This window comes from Pavona decussata, unplaced genomic scaffold (assembly GCF_977016875.1).
Source record: "Pavona decussata unplaced genomic scaffold, jaPavDecu1.1 SCAFFOLD_48, whole genome shotgun sequence".
Classification (NCBI taxonomy): domain Eukaryota; kingdom Metazoa; phylum Cnidaria; class Anthozoa; order Scleractinia; family Agariciidae; genus Pavona; species Pavona decussata.
This window is the reverse complement of record NW_028145470.1, coordinates 3,570,308-3,590,341: the sequence shown is the minus strand read 5'-3', so window position 1 is coordinate 3,590,341 and position 20,034 is coordinate 3,570,308. Positions and strand designations below refer to the sequence as shown.

Below are 20,034 nucleotides of genomic sequence, written 5' to 3'. Positions count from 1 at the left end.
AACCTACTATTTTAGAATGTTGGAATACAGTGTTCAAAACCTACTCTAATAGTACAGTGTTCAAACCTACTATTTTAGAATGTTGGAATACAGTGTTCAAAAACGACTGTACTAGTAAAAGTTGTGACCCTTACCCCCACGGTTCTAACTTTCAAGTCCGTGCACAAAATTCTATAGTATATATTGAATACTACACGGTTGTTCTACCTTTCGAGACCGGACTCGAAAGTTTTTACTATTAAACGAAAGTCAAACGAAAGCTACTGTTTCCTTGTAAAGGCGATATTTTCGAAACTTAAAGAAAATCGTTTCGTCACAATTGACATTTAACCTTGTATTTATGGTAAAGTTGGCGGTTTCTTTACTTTCTCATCTTAATCTTCAGCGCGTGAAACTTACTTGAGATGAACGAAAGCGTACCTGAAACAGAATTTCCAAACAATTCAATTCTTTAAATTATAAAGGTAATAATTCCTACGCACTGCTAGGTTATATATTTTACAAACAACGAAAAATTGTTATACATTTTCCAGCAAAGCGTACGTTTTATTTTTGGACGTATACTGTTTTCATTATTTCGCGCTTTTCTTGCTGCGTTTGTCTGATATTCTAATATTTTCTTGTGTTTTGTTCTTACGAAGCGTGCAAACTTCTTCACGGACTGTGAATAAAATATGACTAATTAACGCTAATCAGCATATCGGAAACAATAGGACCGGGAGAACAATAGACCCAGAACCAACCTATAGGTAAATTTGACCCCTCTTTATTACACGAAGCCTCCGTGGCCTAGTGGATAAGCGCGCACTTCTTGACTTAAACACATGACGGCCTATCTCTCTGCCGTCGTTTAATTTAAGTTGTGTTGTGGCTTAAGACGAATGGGGAAGGGGGGTTCCAACCACCAACCGGGCGTTTTACTTCTTTTTTTTTCTTAAACTTAGATTTTCTTTTTTCTTTTTTTTTTCCGGAGATATTTTTTTACCAAGGAATTAGAAATTTTTTAACTTTAAATTATAAATTGATGCAAAAAAACAAAAAAATTGTGCACCAATAAAAAAATTAAAGAAAAAAATTCATAACTCCGAAAAAAAAAAAAGAAAAGAAAAAAGCATATCTAAGTTTAAGAAAAAAAGAAGTAAAACGGCCGGCTGGTGGTTGGAACCCTTCCACCTCATTCGTCTAAAGTCACAACACAACTTAAATTAAACCACGGCAGAGAGATAGGCTATCATGTGTTAAAGTCAAGAAGCGCAATCTTATCCACTACCCACGGAGGCAACGTGTAGAAAACTTAAATTCAACGACGACAGACACACGACAGTCTAAGTCAAGATTCAACAACCAATTAATCATGAAACTGTCTACAACAACTCTAACTTAAGGTACAACGAACATCATTTTGACTTCCACTGATAAAGGGCCAAACCCAAAAAGTCTGGACTAACCCCTAATGCTTTTTTAAGTGCTCCTACATTTTCATAACCAGAAATTAAGTTCCATTTTTTTCTCTTGAAGCATCAAGGAAAAATTTTAAATCAGTATTTTATTTCAGTAAAAATTAAGGTTACAGAAAATGTCGAAAAACACCAACAAGAAATCATCGGCCAAAAAAGCATCAGCTTAGATATCATGCTGTACAAGGTGGTTCAAACTTTTGAATACGTGCATTACATCCTAAAGTGTGACATTTCCAATAAAAGCTACTGAGATGTACCTTTCTTGAAGTGCTATTTATTTTTGCTGTACAAGTAGGTTTTAGCTTTTGAGTCTGTGCATAGAATCCAAAAGTGCGACCATTCAAATAAAAGCTACTGAGCAGTACTTTCCTGTGGTGCTGTTTATTATGCTGTACAAGGTGGTTCTAACATTTGAGTCTGTGCATAAAATCCTAAAGTGTGACCATTCAAATGAAAGCTACTGAGCAGTACTTTTCTGTGGTGCTGTTTATTATGCTGTACAAGGTGGTTCTAACATTTGAGTCTGTGCATAAAATCCTAAAGTGTGATCATTCACATAAAAGCTACTGAGCAGTACTTCCCTGTGGTGTTGTATATTACGTTGTACAAGGTGGTTCTAACATTTGAGTCTGTGCACAAAATCCTAAAGTGTGACCATTCAAATGAAAGCTACTGTGCAGTACTTTCCTGTGGTGCTGTTTATTATGCTGTACAAGATGGTTCAAGTTTTGAGCCTGTGGATGAAATCTCAAAGGTGAGCATTCAAAGCTATAGTGAGCATTTCATGGTTCCTGGTAGTCTTTTTATTTTCCTGAAAATAAAGTGGTTCTACTGAAGCATGTGTTATCCTAAACTGTGACCAGCAGCCAAATGAAAGTTACGTGTAACTTTCCATGTCATGTTTCTAATGTTTTTGGTCTATGGGTGAAATCCGTAAGGCTAAAAAATGACCCGACAATTTTCCTGAAAAATCACTTGCCTACTCTATCAAACCTTTCACTGAAACTAAATGAATTAGACTCAAAACTGATGAAACAAGTGCTTAATACATTTATCAAAAATTTGTGCTTCGACATAAACAACCGATACCCTTCAATTTTCACTGAACAGACCATTTCAAAACTTTCAAATGCAAATAAAAAACCCACAAAAATAAAATAATCTCAGATCTTTTCCAAGAAAAAGGGATTCTAGTAACCAAACATCCTTACTAATGCTGACTGCTTCAGCCTAAAATCTTTTTGTCCGTATTAATCGAATGACAAACTGATCATTAATAAAAAGAAAAGAGCCACCAAACTTTGTCAACAAATTCTAAATGTTTTACAAAGGCAGGCAATGAAATATGTTATATTTGAACTGGAACTAGGCACTAAAGAGCAAGGAGAGTCACAGTTAATAAATACATTGTGTACCAAAAACTGATTCAGACTACAGAATACCTCTTATGTCAGCCACGAGATAGCAAAGAAACCTTAATGTTTTGGTAAATAAATCATTTTCTTTTTCCAGTGTTCCCAGAAGCAGCCAAACTATCACTGGGCAACAAGTAACACAGCCTTGAATTCTTGGTGTAAAATCATTTTAAACTAAAAGTTAATGGTACAGCTGCCTAGTGTGATTCAGTTGTTTATTAAATGGTTTGAGAGTAGTCCGTAATAAGACTGTTGTTAAGTAAATGGTGTGAACCCAGCAGTATCCATAGTCTGTCTGGGTGAGAAAAGTCCTAGGCAATGAATTGAATCCACGAGTGTCCATAGTCTGTCTACTGTGATTGTCTTGGTGAGAATAATCCTCAAAAAGGCTGTTGTATGGAAAATGGTATCAACCCAGGTAGCCTGTCTGGTGCAATTACTGGTTTGAAGCCACCAATATCAATAAAAAAAATTAAAGAAAAATACTAATTTCTGGTTTCAAAAATTGTGCATCAGTAAAAAAAGTCAAGAAAAAAAATACCAATTCCTGGTTTCAAAAATCATATCTTCAAAAAAAAAAAAAAAAAAAAAAAAAAAAAAAAAAAAAAAAAAAAGAAAAAGAAAAAGGCAAATCCAAGTTTAAGAAGAAAATAAGTAAAACTGTCCGTTGATGGTATCAAACCCCCCTCCCCCTCCCTATTTGCCTTAAGTCATAACACAACTTAAATTAAACCATGGCAGAGAGATAGGCTGTCATGTGTTTAAGTCAAGAAGCACAAGCTTATCCCCTAGGCCATGGAGGCTTTGTGTAGAAAACTTAAATTAAACGACGACAGAAACACCATAGAAACAATAAATTTATCATGAAACAGTCTACAATAACTAAATAAAGGTTCAACAAACATCAACTTGACTTCTACTGATGAAGGGCTGAATCCAAAATGTCTGGAATTTAATTAAATATTTTGGCACTTGTACTGAGTAATTGATCGCATTCTTGCTAAATTATAAGAGAGAAATAAAGCCCACTGTTTTTAGAGGAAAACAAAATGCTTGAGAAAAAGTTGGACACATTAAAAATTTACTTTGAAAATAGACACTTTGCTCAGCCTGAAATCTTTTCTGACTACAAATAAGTTTCAATTATGGACTAGAACGTCAATAAAATGGGTCATAATTTGTACCGCAACTCTGCTGGTAGTGTACCAGAAAATCAGAACAAGGTTTCTGAACTACCAAGCATGGAATTAAGTGACCTGAAAAAGTAGTACATTGTGCTACTACTTACTAATTCAGGCATTCTGATAATAGAAAGCCTCAGCCATTGGCAATTATCAGGTAATAAATAGCCTAAATAATTTTGGTTAAAAGCTTGTCTTTGTGTCTATTTTCTTTGACTTTCATAAGACTCAATAACAGCTAAAAATAATATAGTTGACAGGTGACTACACAAATGAAGATTTTTGGTGCAAAGGAATGGAGTTTTGTAAATTAAATGTTGTACCAATATGGTACTCAATTCAGACAATAAGCAGACCAGGGATAACATTCCACTCTCAACATGCCAACTCGCCTCACTGAAAACTGACACCGACCTAATTTTCTTTCATTGTTATTGTTGGTAGTACGGGCTACCAGAAGGGAATACATTCCAAAATTAATATACTATCTACAGACAGACCGTAACACCAAAAATTTGGGACTCCACTCCAACATCATTCACAAAATCTTAAATGTTTGACAAGCGCCTATGTCGGGTAACTGAGTGCCGTCCTCAGGAATATCAGTAGTCTGTCTAATGTGATCATCTGGGTGAGAGTATTCTTTAAAACTACCGTTATTTTAACCCACAAGCATCAGTAGTCTGTCTGGTGTGATCGTCTGGGTGACAGTTGTCCTTAAAAATACTGTTGCTTTAATTAACCCACAAGTATCAGTAGTCTGTTTAGTTTGATTGTCTGGGTGACAGTTGTCCTTCAAAAGGCTGTTGTTTAGTTAATTGGTTTAAAACCAAGAGTATCAGTAACTAATTAAAGTTTAACTTATAAACAGTGAAAGGTAAAATATAGTTCTCGAATACGAGTGTTGAGTCTTGAGTGCCATTATGTTGAAATAAGTCCAAACGTTTCGGGCTTGGCCCTTCATCAGTGGAAAAGTCAAAGATTTACGTAGTATCAGTAACTGGCATGGTCTGTCTAGTGTAGTCTCTGGATTAAGGGAATTGCTTAAAGGACTAAGTGGGTAGAACCTAGGATCACATTAGACAGACTACTGATATTCCTGAGGACGGCACTCAGTTACCCGACATAGGCGCTTGTCAAACATTTAAGATTTTGTGAATGATGTTGGAGTGGAGTCCCAAATTTTTGGTGTTTAGATGCAAGTGTATAAATACTAGGAATGACTATAGTATGTCTGTTGTAACTGTCCAGATCAGAATAGCCCGTTGTTAAGTTTGTTGCTGCAGAGATCAGAGTGTCTGGTGTTTCGACAACTTGAGAAAATCAAATACATGTTTTAACGTTGTAAAATAGTTCATTAAGGGTTTGAAGTCTTTGCAACTGTTGCGTGATTACAAACGTTATGTTACCGGCAAGCTAAGAGGTTAATGGATGTCAACAGGATTCTAACCATCTTTGCACCAAAAATTCAAGAAGTTGGAAGGTTTCAAACACACTAACCACTACAAAAACAAATTAATGCACTTGACTTGAAATTCTTTCCACACTGCAAAAAGATGTACATATTTTTCAAAGTGTTTTATGAATTCAGTGGATTTTTAAATACGCTGTACACAGAATCAAAAATGCTTTTGGGAACAAGTACAATAAGCTATAAGAGAACACTGGTGAAGACTCTAAGGTGTGATTGGTCTGAGTCTGGTTTTCTTGTTCAGCCTAATTCATTTCTCCAATCATTAGTTACTTTTTAGTTACTTTGCAAGGTGCAGCTACATATTAAGCTTTTTTATTGAACTTATGGTGTCATCTACAAGTTATGGGCTCACCTTAACCCCAAAGGCCTGGGCTGGTTCCCATTTGATTTCAAATGTCTCTACGAATATAAATATGATAACTCTAATGTTTGTTCTTCTTATCTGATTGCCGGAATTACAAAAAATTTCCTGTTCGTATAAAATTCGCTCAGTATTCATAGTAAATGTGAAAAGTCATTCAGTTAAATGATGTATTTTTCTAAAGTTCTCTGTTCCATTTGAATCTTTTTGTGCCGGGCCATGAAAGTATATGTAGTTCGTCATGTAAAAATTACACTGAGAGAATGTGAGGAAATTAAAGTCACTCAATGGTTTGGTTTGCTTTTGACATAGACCACCTTTGAATAATGTAACTAACAGAGGACTCGGTGAAACAGTTATTACCTCAACATTGGATGGTTTCAGTCCTTAGTTTTAATCCTGTTCCTGTACAAGGTTTACAAACGGTGGTCTTTAGGGCCCTTGCCAGTATTTAAAGAAGTTGGTGTCAGTTTGAGTTCAGATCTTTCTAAAAGACAGTTTGAGTTTTTTCTAAAAACATTATCAGCCCTTCATCAACCTATTCATCTCTGAAGATATATGTGATGCGTTAAATATATTCTTTTGACCAAGTACAAATGCTTTAATATGCAGCTATTAAGTTATTGTAATAAAATTATTAGCATTTAAAATGCATGCTTTCATTCTATCTGCTATATAAACTGTCTCGGAGTATTAAAAATATCAGACCAACAGCTGTAAAACAAAATTTAAGGTTTTCCATGCCACATTTGAATGTTTGCCATAGCTGGTATCTTGATTGAACCTTTCAGAATGAGCCAACTTGAAGATGAATGTAAATTAAGGTTTGTCAATGCGAAGGTGATTGGCTTAATATGATGCAATTTATGCAAGGCCGACTTTTCATCAACATGTATCAATATCACCTTGTTTTTCGTTTTGTTTTGTTTGTTTTTGTTATAGTTGTTGTTGTTTTTTCCTAATAATTCACTTACCAGCCATTTATTTTGAATTAAAAGAGGGTTAATCATGAAAATAATAAACAAATTTCTAAATGATAGAATTTTAAACAAACTTCAACCAAATGAGGTTAATTAGACATGCCCTAGTTCTGTTGTTGTTTTGCCAGACATATGTCATTCAAAACAGCTGGCTATGATGAAAAAACATGACTGTTGGCCTTATCTAAACAAGGACTTAAACTTTAAAGCACTTGGTGTCATGTTCAATACAATGTTGACCAGATGTCTTAGACAGAGCCCAAAATTGTCACATTCTAGTACATATAACAAACAAAAAAAATTTACACAGCCTACATTTATTTGTACTACTTTGCTTATCAAAATATTATGCTTGTGGGTCACAGTGCTTAGTCTTCTTTTTGGTTGGTTCTTCTTTTAAAAGTTCTTCATTTCAAGATCTATTCGATTTGATTTGGAAAGTTGTGAAATTCAAACAACAAATTGACAGCTAAGTAACTAATAGAAAGAGCACATTTACCCCAATATCCAAATTTAGTGCTTAGACATCAAATGTACTGCTACTTAAAAATTACTACAGTAACTGCTGCTACAGACTGCACTCTGTTGGCTATCAATTTTCTTATAATGGCATGTTTTTCTGATCTTTGGCCTTGCCAGAATCTCAAGCATTTATTGTCAATTAACTGAAGTTCTTCAATACAAACACTGTAATTGGTACATTTTTGTCCTATTTTCAAAATAGCAGACTTTGCAAGTGATCTATGCCTTAAAAACTGTCAGCTTGTGTGCCGGCCGCTATAAACCCAGACAAAAACCTTGCGACATTGATTAAAACGGAATAGTCTAATAAGCTTAATTTTAAATAAAGTAAATGTTTAAATTCTTACCAAGGAACAGGCTGAGGCATTAACAAACTCTCTGAGGTTCCTCCTGAATGTGTCTCCTGTATCTGACCTATAGACAAATTAAGTATTCATTTTAAGCCAGTTGTAAACACAACTGTAGCTAATGCTTCAAATGAAGAAATATTACTGTTTCAAGTGACATAAATCATAGATTGGAAATTAAGATTAAAAGTCAAGCCTTCACAAAATGTAAATTGAATTATCATGACTTTGCAAATACAACATGGCAGCCGAACTACACTCATGAAGATACATAATTTGCTGGGAAATATTATAGGAGAACTCACAATCATGGCATTATTAATAATTATTATTGTTTACAAATTTTTCATTCCTGTAAAAAGAAGGCAAGTGGAAGCTAAACAAGAAGTCCTATGTGTCTTATTTTTCTCAAGCCTAGAGAAAGTGAAAAATGGGAGCATACCTGTATTAAATGCATCCTCAGACTCATAGGAGGCGATTCTCACTCATATGATTTCATGTGTTGTTTGGTCTTCTGTTCCTGAAAAAAAAAAAAAAAAAAACATTCTCAAAGTCTAAACTTAAGCTAAACATAAAGAGGTTTGTCAAACTCAATACCAACACTTAGTCCTGGCCCTGAAATATTTACTGGCAACAGAGATGAGAAAATACAAAGTTCCACACCATTTGGTTTGGCATAGAGAGAGATCTATTTCCAAGAAGTAACGTACAGAGAAAATGAGAAGAAAGTCCAGCTTTGTCCACCACAGCGGGTAGGGGATGTGTAACAAATACTACGACTAATCACAGTGTCACAAAACTAAGAAATGTGCGCTTACTCTAACAACAATGCCCTATTCTATATATATCTTGCGATCACATGCTGAGAAATAAGTAACTGATAGCACATTGCAAAACAATCTGTATAATGTGCAGTTCCAGAAAATATCAATACTCCCCCCACAGAAGGTTTTTTTTTGCACCCTCTCTTCCCCAAGAACTTCCAGTTTTGCTTCATACTGTAATTTGCTTCTAAAATTTTGGCTTCTAAGACCCCCCTCCCCCTAGGAATTTCTGGTGACCTTCCACGGGGTGGGTATGGATAAATTTTTCTGGAACTACACAATGATTAAAATGAACATTAATAAGTAGATAAGGGAAATTATGAGTTTTGAAGACTCCTCCAAAATAATCCAGTTTTGACTGTGGTGAATTCAGGAAGATAAGCTGTATATTATTAATTTAATTTAGTAATTAGCCAGGTTTGAACTCCTTTTGTTGATCTGTGCACTGCACACTGTAAGTTAATCTCTACCCTAAGTGTCCCACATTTATTTTCATGTACCTTTCCATAGCACATGTAAACAAATTATGAGAATGAAAAAGAGTGAACAAATAGGAAAACAAAAGAGAATCCATACAAAAGGGGAATTATGCAAGCCTTAGGCTTTGTAAAAATCTTGAGCATTTAATGTCAAGATCCTCATAGGAACACTGCATTTGGTGCCTTAAATTCAAGTCATTTTCAATTGATGGCAGACACTGCAAGTCTTTGCCCTGTATACCATTTGTTTGTGAGTCTCTCTAAATGTAGAGGAAAACAAGGCTGTATGCGTGGCATTGATTAAATATTTTTTTTAATAAGCTATTAAAAATCATAAAGTCACGCTGATAAAAGTTTAAATTCTTACCAAGGGTCAGAGCTATAAACAAAACTTTCTGCGGTTCCACCTGAATGTGTCTCCTGGCTCTGACCCACAAACAAAACATAAAAGACTGTAAGTTATGAACACACCTATTAGTAGCTATTGTTTCAAATGAAGTCGTATGAATCACTGGTTCAAGCACCTCAAAATAAAATAAACTTTTATTAATTTTAAATTGTTGTTAATTGGTTGCATTAATACAGATAATTTTGTTTTGGGTTTCAAGACAGTCAATACAAAATCATTCTCATTCTCCTCAAAATTATATATTAAACAAAATCTTAACCTGGTACACAACCGCAGAAAAAGAAAGGACTGAGCCTTGGGTTTTGCATTGTGGAGTGAAGCAGCAGTGGTTACACGTGACCAAGTGGCACAATGAAGAAAAAAATCCGGCCCATTTCCCCCCTTGGGGACAACGAAATAAGTCAAGTCAAGTCAAGTCACACAAAATCTTAACCTGCATCCAGTGATCTTTAGGTGCTTGATTCTCCAATCATGATTACCGAGTAATCCATGTTGTCAAGAGATTCTTGAGTATTGGACCCTTGTGAGTAAATATACAGCTGACACCAACCTTAAAAAAAATAAGAAGAACATACAAGGTTCACTATTGTCATGATGAGTTCAACTCAGTAAAGTTAAGATACTAGTATGTTTAAACAATCAATAAATTAACAGTAGGGGTGTATTCGATTGGCTGTATTCTAGCTGGTTCGGATGAAATACTAAAAGACCCTTGTAAGAGGTTTTTGGAGTTATTTAAAAAGATAGTGGGTCTTGAATTTGTGTGCCAGCAAACAATTTGCAGATACGTATATCTCCCAGAAATAGCCTTGAGAAATTTGGGGCTTTAATAAAGTTGCACTTCTAATTAAAACCTTTTTGACACCACATAACACAAAAAGATGTGTAAATCACCAATTATATAAGTCACTCAGCTCAGTGTTACAAAGCAAGGTAACCAAAACAAATGAAATATATATGATTATAGAGCATTGTAAATGGAGAAATGTGGGAAATCAAACTATTTTGTAGACCCACAAAAGATCAACTTTATTAGTTCAAGTTAGTTCAAGTTGACCTGCAAGGCCTACAGACATATATTACCCGCTTTGAACACTGTTGAAGCATTTGGTTGTTGAAAGATGTGCACCATGCACTGACCTCTAAAATTGTGTTGGGGACTTTACAATCATTTTTGCTTTAGTTTTGAGTTTATAAGACAGTTCAAAAATAGAACATAGTGAACAGAAATCAAATTGTGAGACTTCAAAACACCATTACTTTGTTTGAAAACTGATATCAGAGATCGTCAATCAACATATATGGGCCGGCTTTTCATAAATGGCAGCCAATTCATTTTATATTCTTTTATTTTCATGGAAACTCAAATAACCAAACCAGAGTTTATTCCAATTCCCAATTGAAATTTGCAATTTTTCATGACATCTGAAATTTTTGTATTCTATTTTTCTGTTTAGCTGTAATGTGCAGTTCCAGAAAATATCCATACTCCCCCCATGGAAGGTTTTTTGTTTTGCATCCCCTCCTCCCAGGAAATTCCAGTTTAGCTTCATACTTTGCTTGTAAAATTTTCACTTTTAAGACCCCCTCTCACAAATTCCTGTACCTTGCCGAAGAAAACAGGAAAGAGAATGAAAAAGAGCTCACAAATGGAAACACAAAAGAGGATGCAAAAGGGAATACAAGCCTTAGGCAAGCATGCTTTTGTAAGCATTCAGTTATTTAAAATTGCCCAAATATCCAGCATTTATTGTCAAGATTCAAGTTTATACGAACATTGTGTTTGGTGCCTTTTCATCTCATTTTCAAAATGCGAGACATTGCAAGTCTTCATTTGCCCTAAATACTGTTTGCTTGCAACTCTCTTCAAATGCCGAGGAAAACAAGGCTGCACTTCTGGCATTGATAAATTTTTTATAAAGTTTAAATTCTTACCAAGGATCAGAGGTTACAAACAAAACTTTCTGCGGTTCCACCTGAATGTGTCTCCTGGCTCTGACCTACAAACAAAGTAAAGACGGTTGTAAACACAGCTGTAAAAGTCATGCAGGTTAATTGTTGCAAATGAAGTACTATCACTATAAGTTCAAACCCCTTAAATCTCAGACTGGAAATAGACTTTCATTAATTAGTTGTAATTGATTGCATAGAGCGGTTTTCAATTGAGTGTCAAATTTAAAGTTATTTCATGTTTGCTTTGGTTTTCCAGTATTACACTCTGTGATTGGTTACCGAAACTCCCGCCAATATGCTAATATGTTTAAACAATCAATAAATTAACAGTAGGGGTGTATTCAATTGACTTTTTTATGGTTCTGGTGATTACTTTAAGTCCCTTTCGTAAGAGGTTTCTTTTGTTAACGAGATACACTGTAGATGAACTGTACCAGAGAAACTATTAATAAATTATTGTTCTGACCTATGGCTTGTCTGTTTGCCATGTTTTGTCACAAATCATTTTCTCGGTCATAAATCTTTCCTTTGTTGTACAGTAGAATAGCAAGACAAGTTCTTCCCCTTCTGGAAGTATGGAACTGAAAGACCCCCGTGCCTCCAAAATTCCAAGCCTCAACGTTTTATTTAGGAAAATTGTATGTGAGAAAAAGGACCCTGATCAAGTGCAACTGACCTATTACAGCACATGCAATGGCGTGTGCTATCCAATTACTTAGGGATGATGCATACACTGTCCAATTAGTGTGCCTATCAATAACATGCAGACTCTGAAGTTCAAATTCAACCAACTGTTACGCTTTACACTGCCGTCAATCACTAGAGCGCACCTCTTAGAAAACAACGACAATTGGCTCACTGGGTCAAAAGGTCATGTTCGTGTGCTGTGATTGGCAGATTTCGATCCACTTTGTCAATTTCTATTTTTTGTGGTCAGTTGGTTGTCTCCGTAATTATGATTGACAACAGCAAAATACGCAAATAGTTAGCTTGGGGTTGAAGTTCAGAGTCTGTATATTATTGAAATTAAGGCGCAGTAATGCTTAAATCATGGCTGCTGATAGCCAATCAGATTAGAGAATTTTATTACAGTTATGACTAACAATTGCACAGGATTATAAAGGAAATAAAGGGAGATGTAAAGAATGGACCATAAGAGGACACAGAAACAATCCGAGCCTCAGATGAGATTTGAACCCACGACCCTCCGTGTTCTAGATCGGATGCTCTAACCTCTGAGCTACTGAGCAAGGGTCCATGAGCAAGGGTCATTTTTGTGGGTTGGACTTGCAATCCGCATCACACAGTCACACAGTCAAACAAGACACCATAAAACGTGTCCTTCTTCTATTTCTTACAAGGTTACTTGTTCAATTCCTCCAGGAACTTGAAAACAAGAAAATTTAATGTTGGGACAAAATTGGTTATAATATTTGAGCAATTTGATTATGAGAATCTTTGAGTTGTACCTTTTCGTAAGTAAGGGACCGATCGTTTATTACGTCCTAGGGGGGGGGGGCGGTGTTTTTTGAGGGGGGGTAATTTTTTTAAATGAGCTCTTTTTTGGGGGGTAATTTTTTACCTTGTACGAAAAGTGAGGGGGATAAAATTTTAAGACATACAAAAGGTACCAACTAAATGTATTTAGCAATCATTCTCATCAATCATAGAGTTGGTAAAATCGACTAGAAACTTCTCCATATCGCTACTATTCTTCAGAGCGACAAAGATCTTGCACGTAATAGGTTGAGTAATGACATGGACATGCAAACCGTGTATTTCATCAAGCAGTTTATCTCTGAAGGCTTGTTTATCTGGGCAAAAATATTGACTAAAAGACGAATAGAGATGGTAGGCTTCTTCAAAATCTATATATCCACATCCATACATCGAATGCTCCTGTACTGCTCTCAAACCCCGAGCTGCTTTGACCTTCTGTGTACCTTCTTTTGACGAGTGAAGAATAGACTCCAGCAATAACAAAGCATCGTTATTATCACGACATTGAAGAGATATTCTAAGGTACATTTCCTTACTTGAATTTCGCCTAACTTCTGATTGTTTCTCTTGCCAGTTCAGATTCAGAGAGCTAGCGACTCGCATGTAACCAAGCGTTGTGCCCAGGAACTTCTCAACAATTCAACCACAAGGCCAACCATTGGGGGGGGGGGGGTAAAATTTTCAAACTGTCATTGTAGTGGGGGGGGGGGGGGTAGAACTTTGTTTAAAAAAATTTTGGGGGGATAAAATTTTCAAACACTCGATTTTTTAGAAAACCACCGCCCCCCCCCCCTAGGACGTAATAAACGATCGGTCCCTAAAAAGGTAAAATTTGATAATTTATTGTATCTACTTGGGAGGTGACAATTTCAAGATATTTGAATTTCCTCAATGTTGCTTTCGATGCAACCATCGATAAGAATCTGGGCAAAAGGATAGGCTTACCTCTAATTTCCTTATCAATAACAACATTAAATCATCCAAATGAAAATTTTCCCTAAAGTTTGGTATCGTTTCAACACTCATTTATTGATTATGTCATAACCTGAAATTCAGCAGTCAGAAGTTTCAGAAGGGCCTACCTCCTTGTCACACAGTACAGTGTGTCTTGAAAGCGCAAGAAATCTGATTGGAATCATTGCATCTTCAATTCAGTACTTTGCAGTACTTTGTAGGCTGCATCTTATGTAGGTTACATCAAGGATCTTCGGCGTAGGTCTCCAAATTGATCGGCGTACTGGCGGTGATTTCGCAGTATATATAAACTCATCAAAACTCAACTTCACCTAAAATTAAAAAAAGTAAACATAGAACGATTCCTTTCAAACCAAATTTTCCTTTTTTCTGCTCTCAGGTTGCTAAATGCAAAGACTAACTATTCCTTAATTTATCACACAGAAAAAAAACACGTCCAGAACGAGTTTTGAAGTCAAATTTGATGGTGAATTCAAGACATTCACGGTAATCAGGCGTTCCAATAAGATTTTCACCCGTTAAAAAATGAGTGAAGACTGGGCACACATGGTGGGCCCACAAGTTCTAAGGAGCTATCAGCGGTAATCCTCTCTACAAAAAAATCCACGTGTTTCAAAAAGTCCCACCCAGGTTAAGTTTCGAAATAAACATTTCTACATGATGCTTTGATTATGGTCAATTAAACTTAATCGAAAGTATTTCTATAGGTTTTTTCCAAACCTTTTCCCAAAAGGTGTAAGTGTCGGTAGGCGCTTGCTCCGGCCCAGAAGGGAAACGTATCGTTATTCCCGATGAGTCCCGATAAATAACGAACTAGACATTAGACCATTAGTAATAATCAAAGATTAGGGAGTGTGTTCGATGTCACCAGGCTCTCTCTCGTTTGCCAAGTTGGTGATGATGTCATCCGCCCCTGCAAAATCTGCGGGGGATGCCAGATACGCGTCCCAAGATCCATTCATTCAATCAACGTTGTCCCATACAATCTCGACTCTAATCTGTATAAGGAGTGCGTTCTTTTTACGTCGAACGCAATTACTCGCGTTCTCTCATAATCCGTTTTATTTTGTATCAATAAGAGTTGATTTTTAGTTCAAACTTCAAACTAGGAGGGACATCGGAACCACCTTAAATTTTTGAAATTTTAAGGTGGCTCAGAGCCCCTCCTACAAAGTTTTTGTATTTGAATATGCTGGTTAAAAATGGGGGTCACCCAGCTCGTTTTTGAGTTATAACCACTTAAAGCTAAATAAGTGGGTATTTGTAACAGGTTATACTGTTGCTGACGATTGCAAACGATTATGTCAAAAAACTGACCAAAACTTGTTTACATATGATTAGGCATTTCTTTGGTACCTTGATACCATTATTTAACGGAGAAACAACAACAACAGGATATTAAATTTGAATTAGGGAGAAACGAAGACTCGGAAAAAATCCGAGTCCCAGATGGGATTTGAACCCACGACCCTCCGTGATCTAGTCGGATGCTCTAACCACTGAGCTACTGGAGACTCTATGGTGAGCAAGGGTCAAATTGTGGGTATCGACTGGAACCGCATCGCGCGGCTACACAGTCACGTACTGACTCATATGAACTCACTAACAGCATCATGCTGTCACATTAAGGCATATCGACCTCCCAAGTGACTGTACTTAACGGAGAAACAACAACAACAGGATATTAAATGTGAATTAGGGAGAAACGAAGACTCGGAAAAAAAAGTCAGTACGTGACTGTGTAGCCGCGCGATAGGGTTCCAGTCGATACCCACAATTGGACCCTTGCTCACCATAGAGTCTCCAGTGGCTCAGTGGTTAGAGCATCCGACTAGATCACGGAGGGTCATGGGTTCAAATCCCATCTGGGAGTCTTCGTTTCTCCCTGATTTACATTTGATACCATTATTGTTTATTACTGTAGTATCAACTGATAGAGAGTGGTGGTACAGATCGATCAAATTATATTAGTGCTTGGAAGTGTTGAAACCCGTTGTGAACCCCGCTAACAACGTTTTTGTTGCAGTTAGACGTTAGCCTGTAGGACAGCCGTGACTTTCTTTCGTTTTTCAGGCGAGCGGAGGCAAGCGCGAGTCACGCACGACATCGTAGCTTATAATGGGTCATTTCGGTAGGTTATGTTTCGTTGCAGAACGTTTGATCTCGAACTTATTTTGCTGGTTTTCACCTCTGCTGTATCGTCTGTAAATTTTCAATGTAACAATGACATCTAAGTCTTCTTGTTTCAGTGTAGTAATCAATCGCGAGTAGCTGAGAGTAAGGGGTGAAACATACGCGAAAACTCAATTTGCGCTAATTTCGAAAAAGTTAGCTTAAGAAATAGATTCGATGAAAGGATTCTCGGGGAACTGATATTGTGTCACCAATCTGATATACTACGACAAAACTTGATGCCTGCAGTCCTAAAAAAATTGCTGTTTTGGTAACAAGTGAGTCTTTTCTCCCGCTGTAGAACTGTGTTTGTCATCGTTTTGTTGTGTTTGTTATTGTAAACTACCAACTCCATATATGCCCAAATTTTCAACATGGTTTCCCATCTTCTCCAGATACAATTTTTGTACCGCCTCCTCTGTAGTTCCCCCCCCCCCCCCCTTCATACATGAAGCTTGTCCTTGAAAGGAGAGTGACATCATTTCGGCCCATTCATAAAACGTTTCTCAAGCTAATGTTCATATCTAACCAGGAATACAAAAACACTGACCTGTGATTAAAGAAATTCCCGGCGCTGCATGTAACGAACTGTCTGTCCACGTCAATAAGAAGAACTGTCTTAACCGGCATGACACCATATGGTGAACAACTACATAATCAAGAAAAACAAGTTAGACAAGACTCAGAGGGAGGGGAGAGGAACGAAGGACCTCGCAACTGACCTCCGACAGCCAGTTAGTAATGGGATTTAAAGAACTATATGGCAAAGTCGCGGGAAAGTTAAGCTTGTATACCATGGACTGGAAAATGAAGACTCCGCCCCGAGGTCCATTTATGACAGGAAAAGTAGCCATTTCATATACCTTTCATGGAAAATGGTATCCCTTTCAGATTTCTACAGTGGAAACACCCTATCTTTTTATTGTTGGGTCTGTTCCAGATATTTTAAAAGCTCCTTTTAAAGGGAGGGGTTCACACTTCAGCGCATGCGCATGAATCTAAATGATTTTTTTCTCTTTCTTATCAACTTTATGGCCTTAAAAATCCCACTCACATGTACTTTAGTAATTACATTCTTTAATTAGTCCAAGCAAAATGACTGTGACTGATGACCAAAATTCACAGAAAATGCTACTGGATTGTACTCATATTGTTGATACTGAATTTAGCGTTGACCCGCAGGATTTATTCCACGGTTGATGTGTTTACAGTTATTTGCATGCGAAATAACGTAATCATATGAAAAAAATTCTACCCGAGTTACCTATTCCCTTCCGAATGGTTCATAAACAACGAATTAAATTAAACAGGCTTGGGTCATGGCGAGCAAAGGCGAAAAAGTGTTTTGATTAATGGACATGCGCAGAACTGTTAACCCCTCCTTTCTATACTTCAGCTAGTAAATCTCTACGGTAACCATTTTATATACCTCCAGCCTGAAAAAGGTCCCCCTTTCGGGCGTAGCTTCCAGGTATAGTACATTATATGGAGTACACCCCCCCCCCCCCCTTCCCCTCACCGGGCGCCGGATTCTTTGGCTATGAACAGTAATTGACCTGCACTTTGCAATATTACGGAACTTAACGATGTTGACAAGAACACCACAAACAAAAGGTCTAACGAGCAAAAACAACCGTGCTGCACATGCGTTATACATTTTGGTATATTTCTTTGCCCTTCTCTGCAAAACAACGGCAACGTGATAGAGCGGTTTCCAATTGAGTGTCGCAAAACCAAAACCAACGTAATTATTCTGGCCAATCGTAACAGATGTAAACAACACAACGAGCCAATCAGAATTCGAAGCAAATATATGTAGCCGGCGCCAAGCGCGGGAAAACGCGTGCGACGAAAACACGATTGGTTTTGGTTTGGATTCCCATTGGTTGAGAAAGTGGCGCGAGTTTTGTTAACCAATCACAGAGCTTAGTAATGCAAAACCACAGCAAACGCGAAACTCAATTGAAAACCGCTTTATGACCAAATTCAATGTTTTGTTGGAGAATATGAACACACAACGGTGAAGTTGCATTGTCATCTCTTTCTTACTTGAACGCCTGTCTTACGAATTTGTTCCTGGATAGTTCGGCTACATTGCACAATTTGAGTTAACTGGAATAATCGCAAAGTAGCTCAAATAATATAGATTTATATTTCCAAGCGACATTTTTGGCGGTTAAGTTTCCTATTAAATTACGTTACTTTTAATACTTCATGCTTCTGACCACGATTTTAGTGTAACTTAAATCTCAGTTTAAGAGTTACTTCACCCGACTGTGATTAAAGTGTAATGTGAAAAAAAGTCTTACATATTACAAATTAGACAGGCTTACCCTGTTCAAACAAGCATAAAAGCTTTTGAGCCGCAGATATGTACCAATGGTGTTATGGTCCATTTTGCTGTGAGTTGTCGCTAAATTACATTCGCTATCGCTAAATTACATTCGCTGTCGCTAAATTGTTCATTCGCTGTCGCTAATACTTATTCGCTATCGCTAAAATGTACATTCGCTGTCGCTAATAATCATTTGCTATCGCTAAATTTCATTCGCTGTCGCTAAATTACATTCGCTGTCGCTAATACTTATTCGCTATCGCTAAATTGTACATTCGCTGTCGCTAATACTCATTTGCTATCGCCAAATTTCATTCGCTTTCGCTAAATTACATTCGCTGTCGCTAATACTTATTCGCTATCGCTGATGTTCATTCGCTCTCGCTAAATTTCATTCGCTGTCGCTGAGTGTTTCCATTTCATGCGCTAAAAATTAACTCAGGGTATCCCCACACGGGAAAGTTTGTGGAAAGCCGCTAACCGCAGATTTGCATTCAAAAGCATGTAAGATCTCACGATGGCCGACGAAAAGGTATGGAAATGCTCTTCTGAAATTAAAATTTCAGATTTAGTTCGCTTCTAAGCCGTTCCTCAGTGAAAAGCTGGAGCTAGTATACGAAAAGGCTTTCTCCGGGGCTTTGTATGAGCTTAAAGTTTGGCTCATGGCACCATCGTGCTTCGTCGAGGCGGGAAAATACGGGACTCTGTAAAACATGGATACGGACGGGCGGATGCGGACGGCGGATGGCGGATGGCGGACGGCGGACGGCGGACGGCGGACGGCGGACGGCGGATGGGGCTTAAAAAAAAAAAAGAAGAAGAAGAAGAAGAAATAGGATGTTGATACTGTTAAATTTATTGGTTAATTGTCACCTTTTAAGAAATGCTAGCTTTGGCCATTTTTTTTTAATTTGAACTAATTTATATCTTATTGTAAGTCAAAAAGCGAAAACGCTCGTTTTTCAACCAAATCAGTTTGCAGTGGAACTCCGTACATTAGTACGACACACCATCCAGCAAAACAACACATTCACATTCATGAACAGTTACGGGATAATCTGATTAACGGGAAAAGTACTGTACGAGCTCTTGTTAGGCAACAGACAGATTGATACAAGGTATTAAAAGATTATTTTAAGATGTCCAAAGATTTATATGCGTAGGATTTGCGAACGTATCATTTTCTTCCCTTTAAATTTGCACACAAGCAAAGTTTTCCTTACAATAGGGGGACTTTTTTGATCGGGTTTTGCGTCTTTTCGGTTTTGATATTCATTGCGGATTTTGGTTTTTCCCTTTTTTGAACATTCAGTTTTTTTACCTGACAGAAAAAACAGGTTTTTTCGGTCAGTTTCTGGTTTTCCCCAGTTGCCTCGGCGGCGGCCTTCAGTCCCTAGTTGTCAGGGGTCGTCTTCTCCGTGAACTTGGTACAGTCGAACCTCGATTATCCGGACTCGTTGGGACTTTAATAAATAGTCCGGATAATCGAAAATATGAATATTAATGAGACAGTAATGTAAAGGAACGAAATAAAGTAAACAGAATTTAATTGTGAATAGACTTTTAAACTTGTCTAACCAACCGGTTGATGCTTTGAAGCTTTCGCGATCGGTCGACTCCGCTTTCAACTGCGCTGAGAAATGTTTC

General features: G+C 37.1%; 1 long non-coding RNA gene and 1 other non-coding gene across 6 annotated transcripts; both read right to left on the bottom strand.

Annotated features, from left to right (window-relative positions):
- Positions 1-271: 271 nt before the first annotated feature.
- Positions 272-18,461, bottom strand: LOC146481830 (uncharacterized). 5 transcript variants are annotated; one of them, XR_014864310.1, is made up of 8 exons: positions 18,386-18,461; positions 16,603-16,701; positions 13,988-14,191; positions 11,388-11,452; positions 9,411-10,002; positions 8,183-8,260; positions 7,741-7,807; positions 272-420 (listed from the first exon to the last, which is right to left on the bottom strand). It is a non-coding gene; the product is annotated as an uncharacterized LOC146481830 (long non-coding RNA). The 5 variants fall into 5 exon arrangements; XR_014864312.1 differs by lacking the exons at positions 16,603-16,701; positions 18,386-18,461 and having other exon boundaries at positions 9,411-9,463; positions 9,701-10,002; positions 13,988-14,390; XR_014864311.1 differs by lacking the exons at positions 16,603-16,701; positions 18,386-18,461 and having other exon boundaries at positions 9,411-9,475; positions 9,887-10,002; positions 13,988-14,390.
- Positions 15,322-15,395, bottom strand: Trnas-aga (transfer RNA serine (anticodon AGA)). The gene has a single exon. It is a non-coding gene; the product is annotated as a tRNA-Ser (tRNA).
- Positions 18,462-20,034: the final 1,573 nt, after the last annotated feature.